Source organism: Cebus imitator, unplaced genomic scaffold (genome assembly GCF_001604975.1).
Source record: "Cebus imitator isolate Cc_AM_T3 unplaced genomic scaffold, Cebus_imitator-1.0 Scaffold5, whole genome shotgun sequence".
In the NCBI taxonomy this organism is placed as follows: domain Eukaryota; kingdom Metazoa; phylum Chordata; class Mammalia; order Primates; family Cebidae; genus Cebus; species Cebus imitator.
In genome coordinates this window covers 8,170,928-8,178,333 of record NW_016107320.1, presented here as the reverse complement: position 1 = coordinate 8,178,333, position 7,406 = coordinate 8,170,928, and the positions used below count along the sequence as shown (strand labels likewise).

General features: G+C 36.8%; 1 long non-coding RNA gene across 1 annotated transcript; it reads right to left on the bottom strand.

Annotated features, from left to right (window-relative positions):
* Positions 1–215: 215 nt before the first annotated feature.
* On the bottom strand, positions 216–7,121 carry LOC108309196. Its single transcript, XR_001827222.1, has 2 exons — positions 7,017–7,121; positions 216–689 (listed from the first exon to the last, which is right to left on the bottom strand). It is a non-coding gene; the product is annotated as an uncharacterized LOC108309196 (long non-coding RNA).
* Positions 7,122–7,406: the final 285 nt, after the last annotated feature.

Sequence of the window (7,406 nt, the reverse complement as noted above, 5' to 3'; positions counted from 1 at the left end):
GCTTTCTAACTATTTATTATGAGATATGAGACAAAAAAGAAAAAAAACACAAATGTAACTCATCACATTATTCCTTAGGTTGTGAGATACATAGCTTACTTGCCTTCTCTTCATTTTCCTAAGGCTCCTTCTGTTTGTTCTGTATATAATCTCCAAGCTTGCTGCAATTAGAGGGAGGAACGGGAAGGAGTGCATGTACTTCAGACTCCCTGAAGTGAAAGTCCTTAAAGCTTATTTTATTGCTCTCAGTTGGTTTGTAGGTATTTTATTTTCATTTTATAGGTGCCACATGGTTCATGTTATGTTCATTCTTAAGATTATAAATACTCAGGTATATAGTTACTATATTTAAGTCTTGTGTATGTAGGATCTAAAATACTTGAATTTGCCATCGTTTCTCAATTTCTCTTAACCTGCAGGGAGAGTCCCAAGAAGCATATATATGTATGAAAAACATTCCAGATAGCATCACATTTTATTACTAATTGCAGCTTTGATTCCTCAACCCTGTAAAACTTGGCATTCTGGGCCCGAATATCTGTGAATCTTAAAAATAGTGATGGTCTCATTATGGCTTCCTTATGCATAGGATTAACAACAAAGATCCTGGAATCAGACAGCTTGGCTTCCATACTCTAGCTGGGTGACCATGAGAAAGTTCCTGAATGTTCCAGAGTCAGTCGATTCACCTACAAAATGAAGATAATATGAGTATTACCTGAAGACAACTCTGCTGTCATACAAATAGTTTTTTTTTCCCCCTGTAGTTAAGAGGAAGCTGAGATCATTTACTCTGGTTGCTTTCTGCATTTTTTCTTTGTCTTTATTTTTCAGAAGTTTAATTATGTTGTGTTTTGATTTGGATTTCTTTGGTTAATCCTGTGTAGGGTTCACTTAGCTTCGTAAGCTTACAGGGTTAAGTCTACAGTAAGGTTAAGTGTATTAATATGTATCTAGCAATTACAACAGTGTCCGCCTCATAAGAACCAGGTAAGTATTAACAATTAGTATTACCACTGCCTTCCCTCAAGGCAGCACAGAAGGCGGAAAAGCACTGCAGTGTGGTCTAAAACCTGCCCCTCCCATTGAAAGCTGTGTCATCTAATCTTTTGAGCATGAGGACTCTTGTTTATTGTCCTTTCTGCTTTGGTATCTGTGCCTTTCTCTTGAATATGTGAGCAGTCCCTAACACCATTGACACTGGAATACTTTTCCATTGTGCTTTCTAACTGGTTATTATTATACTAATAAAGATTGTATCTTCATATCTTTCTAATTGTAGTAAAGTGCACTGCTTAGGCATTCTAGGAGCTATTCAGTGTGTGTGTGTGTGTGTGTGTGTGTGTGTGTGTGTGTGTGTGTTTTCCATTTCTAGGTAGTCAGTTATCTTATAGGTAAATAATAGTTCCAGTCATTGTATCTTTTACTTCAGTTACACTGCCCAGGACTTGAAAAAATATCATTTTCTTTGCTCTCTTTTTCATTTTTCTTTTTCTGATACATGCATAAGTGTCTTGCTCTGTCACCCAGACTGGAATGCAGTGGCATGAACATAGCTCACTGCAGCCTTGACATCCTGGGCTCAAACGATCAACCAATCTCAGCCTCTCATGTAGCTGGTACTATAGCTGTACACCACCTTGCCCAGCTAGTTTTTTTGATGTTGTAGAGACAGTGTCTCACTATTTGGCCTAGGCTGTTCTTGAGCTCCTGGGCTCATGCGATCTTCCCACCTAGGCCTCCCAAAGCACTACGATTATAGGCATGAGCCATCATGCCCAGCCTGTTTTGATTTCTTATATAGGTAAAATACCCATCCTCTAATTTCCATGTCAACAACTTCTCTGTCACAATTAACATTTTTTCTCAATGCATTTAGGCATCTCATTAATGATTTTTATACTGCCTTTAATTTTTTAATTGATAATTTTATTGCTGGGTAAACATCTCGAATATTTTCAGACATTGATGCTCCTTAATTACAGAATTAGGATGATCAGAGAAGATAAACCAAATATTCTTATCTTCTGGAGGTCTATCTGCATAGGTAGAGAAAAGTCTCTTTCTCCTTCAGTTTTGCTCTGATCTTAGTTATTTCTTGTCTTCACTAGCTTTTGAATTTGTTTGATCTTGCTCCTCTAATTTTTAAAATTGTGATGATAGGGTGTCAATTTTAGATATTTCCTCACTTCTCATGTGGGCATTTAGTGCTATAAATTTCCCTCTAGCCACCGCTTTAAACGCGTCCCAGAGATTCTGGTACATTGTGCTTGCATGCTCATTGATTGCGAAGAACATCTTTACTTCTGCCTTCATTTCATTATTTACCCAGTAGTCATTCAGGAGCAGGTTGTTCAGTTTCCATGTAGTTGTTCAGTTTTGAGTGAGTTTCTTAATCTTGAGTTCTAATTTGATTGCACAGTGGTCTGAGAGACTGTTTATTATGATTTCCAGTCTTTTGCATTTGCTGAGGAGTGATTTACTTCCAATTATGTGGTCAGTTTTAGAGTAAGTGTGATCTGGTGATGAGAAGAATGTATATTCTGTGGATTTAGGGTGGAGAATTCTGTAGCTGTCTATTAGGTCTGCTTGGTCCAGATCTATGTTCAAGTCCTGGATATCCTTGCTAATTTTCTGTCTTGTTGGTCTGTCTAATATTGACAGTGAAGTGTTTAAGTCTCTCACTATTATTGTGTGGGTGTTTAAGTCTCTTTGTAGGTTGTTAAGAACTTGCTTTATATATCTGGGTGCTCCTGTATTGGGTGCATAGATATTTAGGATAGTACCCTTCAAAAAAATCAATAAATCCAGGAGCTGGCTTTTTGAAAAGATCAACAAAATAGATACACCAATAGCCAGACTAATAGAAAAGAGAAGAAAATCGAATAGACGCAACAAAAAATGATAAAGGGGATACCATCACCAATTCCACAGAAATATAGACTACCATCAGAGATTACTACAAACAACTCTGTGCACATAAACCAGTAAATCTAGAAGAAATGGATAACTTGCTGGACACTTACACCATCCCAAGACTAAACCCGGAAGAAGTTGAATCCCTGAATAGACCAATTACAAGGTCTGAAGTTGAGGCAGCAATTAATAGCCTACCAACCAAAAAAAAGCCCATGTCCAGATGGATTCACAGCTGAACTCTACCAGACGTACAAAGAGGAGCTGGTACCATTCCTTTTGAAACGATTCCTAACAATACAAAAAGAGGGAATCCTCCCTAACTCATTTTATGAGACCAATATCATCCTGATACCAAAACCTGGCAGAGAAACAACTAAAAAAGAAAATTTCAGGCCAATATCCATGATGAACATTGATGCAAAAGTCTTCGATAAAATACTGGCAAACCAAATGCAACAACACATCAAAAAGCTTATTTGTCATGATCAAGTAGGCTTCATCCTGGGGATGCAAGGCTGATTCAACATATGCAAATCTATAAATGTAATCCGTCATGTAAACAGAACCAAAGACAGAAACCACACCACATGATTATCTCAATAGATGCAGAGAAGGCCTTTGACAAAAGTCAGCAACACTTTAGGTTAAAAACATAATAAACTAGATATCAAGGGAACATATCTCAAAATTGTAAAAGCTATTTACGACAAACCCACAGCTAATATTATACTGAATGGGCAAAAACTGGAAGCATTCCCTTTGAAAACTGGCACTCGACAAGGGTGCCCTCTCTCACCATTCCTAGTCAACATAGTATTGGAAGTTTTAGCCAGAGCAATTAGGCAAGGAAAAGAGATAAAGGGTATTCAATTAGGAAAGGAGGAAGTCAGATTGTCTCTATTTGCAGACCTTAGGATAATAAGCAACTTCAGCCAAGTCTCAGGATACAAGATCAATGTGCAAAAATCACAAGCATTCCTATACAACAATAACAGACAGAGAGCCAAATCATGAGCTAACTGCCATTCACAATTGCCACAAAGAGAATCAAATACCTAGGAATACAACTAACAAAGGATGTGAAGGACCTGTTTCAGGAGAACTGCAAACCACTCCTCAAGGAAATAAGAGAGGACAAAAACAGATGGAAAAACACTCCATGCTCACGGTTAGGAAGAATTGATATCATGAAAATGGCCATATTGCCTAAAGTAATTTACAGATTCAGTGCTATCCCTATCAAGCTACCATTGACCTTCACAGAACTGGAAAAAATAATCTTAAACTTCATATGGAACCAAAAGAGAGTCTGCATAGCCAAGTCAGTCCTAAGCAAAAAGAACAAAGCGGGAGGCATCACGCTACCTGAGTTCAAACTATACTTACAAGGCTACAGTAATCAAAACAGCATGGTACTGGTACCAAAACACAGATGTAGACCAATGGAACAGAACAGAGGCCTCAGAAGTAATGCCACACATCTACATCCAACTGATCTTTGACAAACCTGACAAGCAATGATTCTCTGTTTAATAAACGGTGTTGGGAAAACTGGCTAGCCATGTGCAGAAAGCTGAAACTGGACCCCTTCCTTACACCTTATACAAAAATTAACTCCAGATGGATTAAAGATTTAAACATAAGAACTAACTCCATAAAAACCCTAGAAGAAAACCTAGGCAATACCATTCAGGACATAGGCATAGGCAAGGACTTCATGAATAAAACACCAAAAGCAGTGACAACCAAAGCCAAAATAGATAAATGGGATCTAATTAAACTTAAGAGCTTCTGTACAGCAAAAGAAACAGTCATTAGAGTGAACCAGCAACCAACAGAATGGGAAAAAAATTTTGCAATCTACCCATCTGACAAAGGGCTAATATCCAGAATCTACAAAGAACTAAAATTTACAGGAAAAAAAAACAACCCCATCAAAAAGTGGATGAAGGATATGAACAGAGCCTTTTCAAAAGAAGACATGTATGTGGCCAACAAACCTATGAAAAAATGCTCATCATCACTGGTCATTAGAGAAATGCAAATCAAAACCACATTGAGAAACCATCTCATGCCAGTTAGAATGGTGATCACTAAAATGTCTGGAGACAATAGATGCTGGAGAGGATGTGAAGAAATACGAATGCTTTTATACCATTGGTGGGAGTGTAAATTAATTCAACCATTGTGGAAGACAGTGTAGTGGTTCCTCAAGGATATGGAAATAGAAATACCATTTGTCCCAGCAATCCCATTACTGGGTATATCCCCAAGGGATTATAAATTGTTCTATTATAAAGACACATGAACATGTATGTTCATTGCAACACTGTTTACAATAGCAAAGACCTGGAACCAACCCAAATGCCCATCAACAATAGATTGGATAAAGAAAATGTGGCACATATACACCATGGAATACTATGCAGCCAAAAAAAAAGGATGAGTTCATGCCCTTTGCAGGGACATGGATGCACCTGGAAGCCATCATTCTCAGCAAACTGATACAAGAACAGAAAACCAAATACCACATGTTCTCAATAGGTGGGTGTTGAACAATAAGAACATATGGACACAGGAAGGGGAGCTTCACATACTGGGGTCTGTTGGGGGTGGGGGGCTAGGGAAGGGCTGGGGAGGTTGGGGAGGGATAACATTGGAAGAAATACGTAATGTAGGTGACAGGGCGATGGAGGCAGCAAATCACAATGGCATGTATATACCTATGTAACAATCCTGCAAGATCTGCACATGTACCCCAGAACTTAAAATATAAATAAATAAATAAATATATATATATAAAAAGTCTAGGACACTTCTTTGTCCAATTTTTGGGGGGCTACAATTGATAGAATTTCTATTCATATTTTTCTTATATTTTTATATGTACTTTTACGGTCTTTTAAAGGAATTTTAAAAGATGGTGTATCAGGTAAAACTGGTGTGCTACCATTTTAACATAGATATTTATCAAGTAACAACACGCTATAATGGTTACTCATGCGCGAACTTGAGTATATACTTGTCTGAACTCAAGTTTCATTGTATTTAAAATGGGGAGGAAGAGAGTATTAAAATTATGTTTTCCAGTTGCAAACATAATCTTTACTTATCTGTTTGTGCTCACAGGAATTTTAAATTGTGAGGTAGAGATAATGACATTTAACATATGAAGATGATTAAAAATACATATATTTAGCCCAGATTCAGGCAATTGATTGACTACCAAAACCTCCACTCAAAAATAAATGCCTATGTAAGGTATAACAATTCTGATACCACTACACATCTACATTGGAATTGAACAATTAAGTAAATAGATGGTGAATGGAAAGATCTAGGCTTCTCTCGATTGGGGTGAGAGTTTTACAGGTAAGCAAGCAGAAGAGGCCAGATTAGGACCAAAAGCATTCTAATAGATTCGAATTGAAACTACCTTTATAAACTCATATTCAGCATAACACATAGATTGTGACATATAAAAATATTTATAAATATGTGTATATACCCGTAGATTTCCTTGTTCTTTCAACTGAAAGAGTCTGGAAGCAAAAACACTCCAAGAGTGACAAGCACATCTAGCACCCAGATTTGGGTTTTAATACCTTTCTCAAATAAAGTCAGGGCTCCTTGGAAAATGAGCTGATTCTAAGACTAAGGCAGAGTATATCTATGATGATCCTGGAACATCCTTTAGTACCAAAAAAGTAAGGAAGTGCTCAAATAAAATAAAACTCCACAAGCATGAGGGCATATCAAAGGGACACCAAAACCAAAGAAACCCCAATCGCCAACACCACAGCAACTGGAGCAACAAAATAAGTAAAGTGGTATTAGATTATAACCTAAGGTATAAAATAAATATCCCTGAGTCCATATGGATATAAATAGTTGAGTTAATTAGTAAATTGGTGAGTAGACAAATCTCCCATGAAGAAGAATTCAAATAATTTATGTAGATGTTCTGTACTTAAATAAATAGAGTGTAACTTCCTCACTCCTTAAGTATGAACTGTGGATGGTGATTTCTTTTGAAGGAGTACAGTATAGAATGGAGGAAAAAACAGTACCTTTACAGAGAAATATGTAAACACTACCTCAGTCAGGTAATCAAGTTCAATATTCAGCAATAAATCATCTTGTTAGTGTGTACTCTTGATATGACATGATGACAGTTGCACTTCACCTCTGTGATATTCCTCCTTAAAACACATAACCACAGTCTAGCTACAAAATTAAAAAAAAAAAATTCCAAGGGAGGAAAATTCTACCAAATACCTGTTCAGTACTTCTCAAAACTTTCAAGATCATCAAAAACAAGGGAAGTCTAAGAAACTGTCACAGCCAAGAGAAACCTAAGGAGATATTACAATTAAATACAATGTTGTATTCTAGTTGGGATCCTGGAATAGAAAAGGGCATTTTGTTAAAAGAAAATATACATAAATAAGTTACTAATTTATCAGCATTAATTTATTATAACTAAC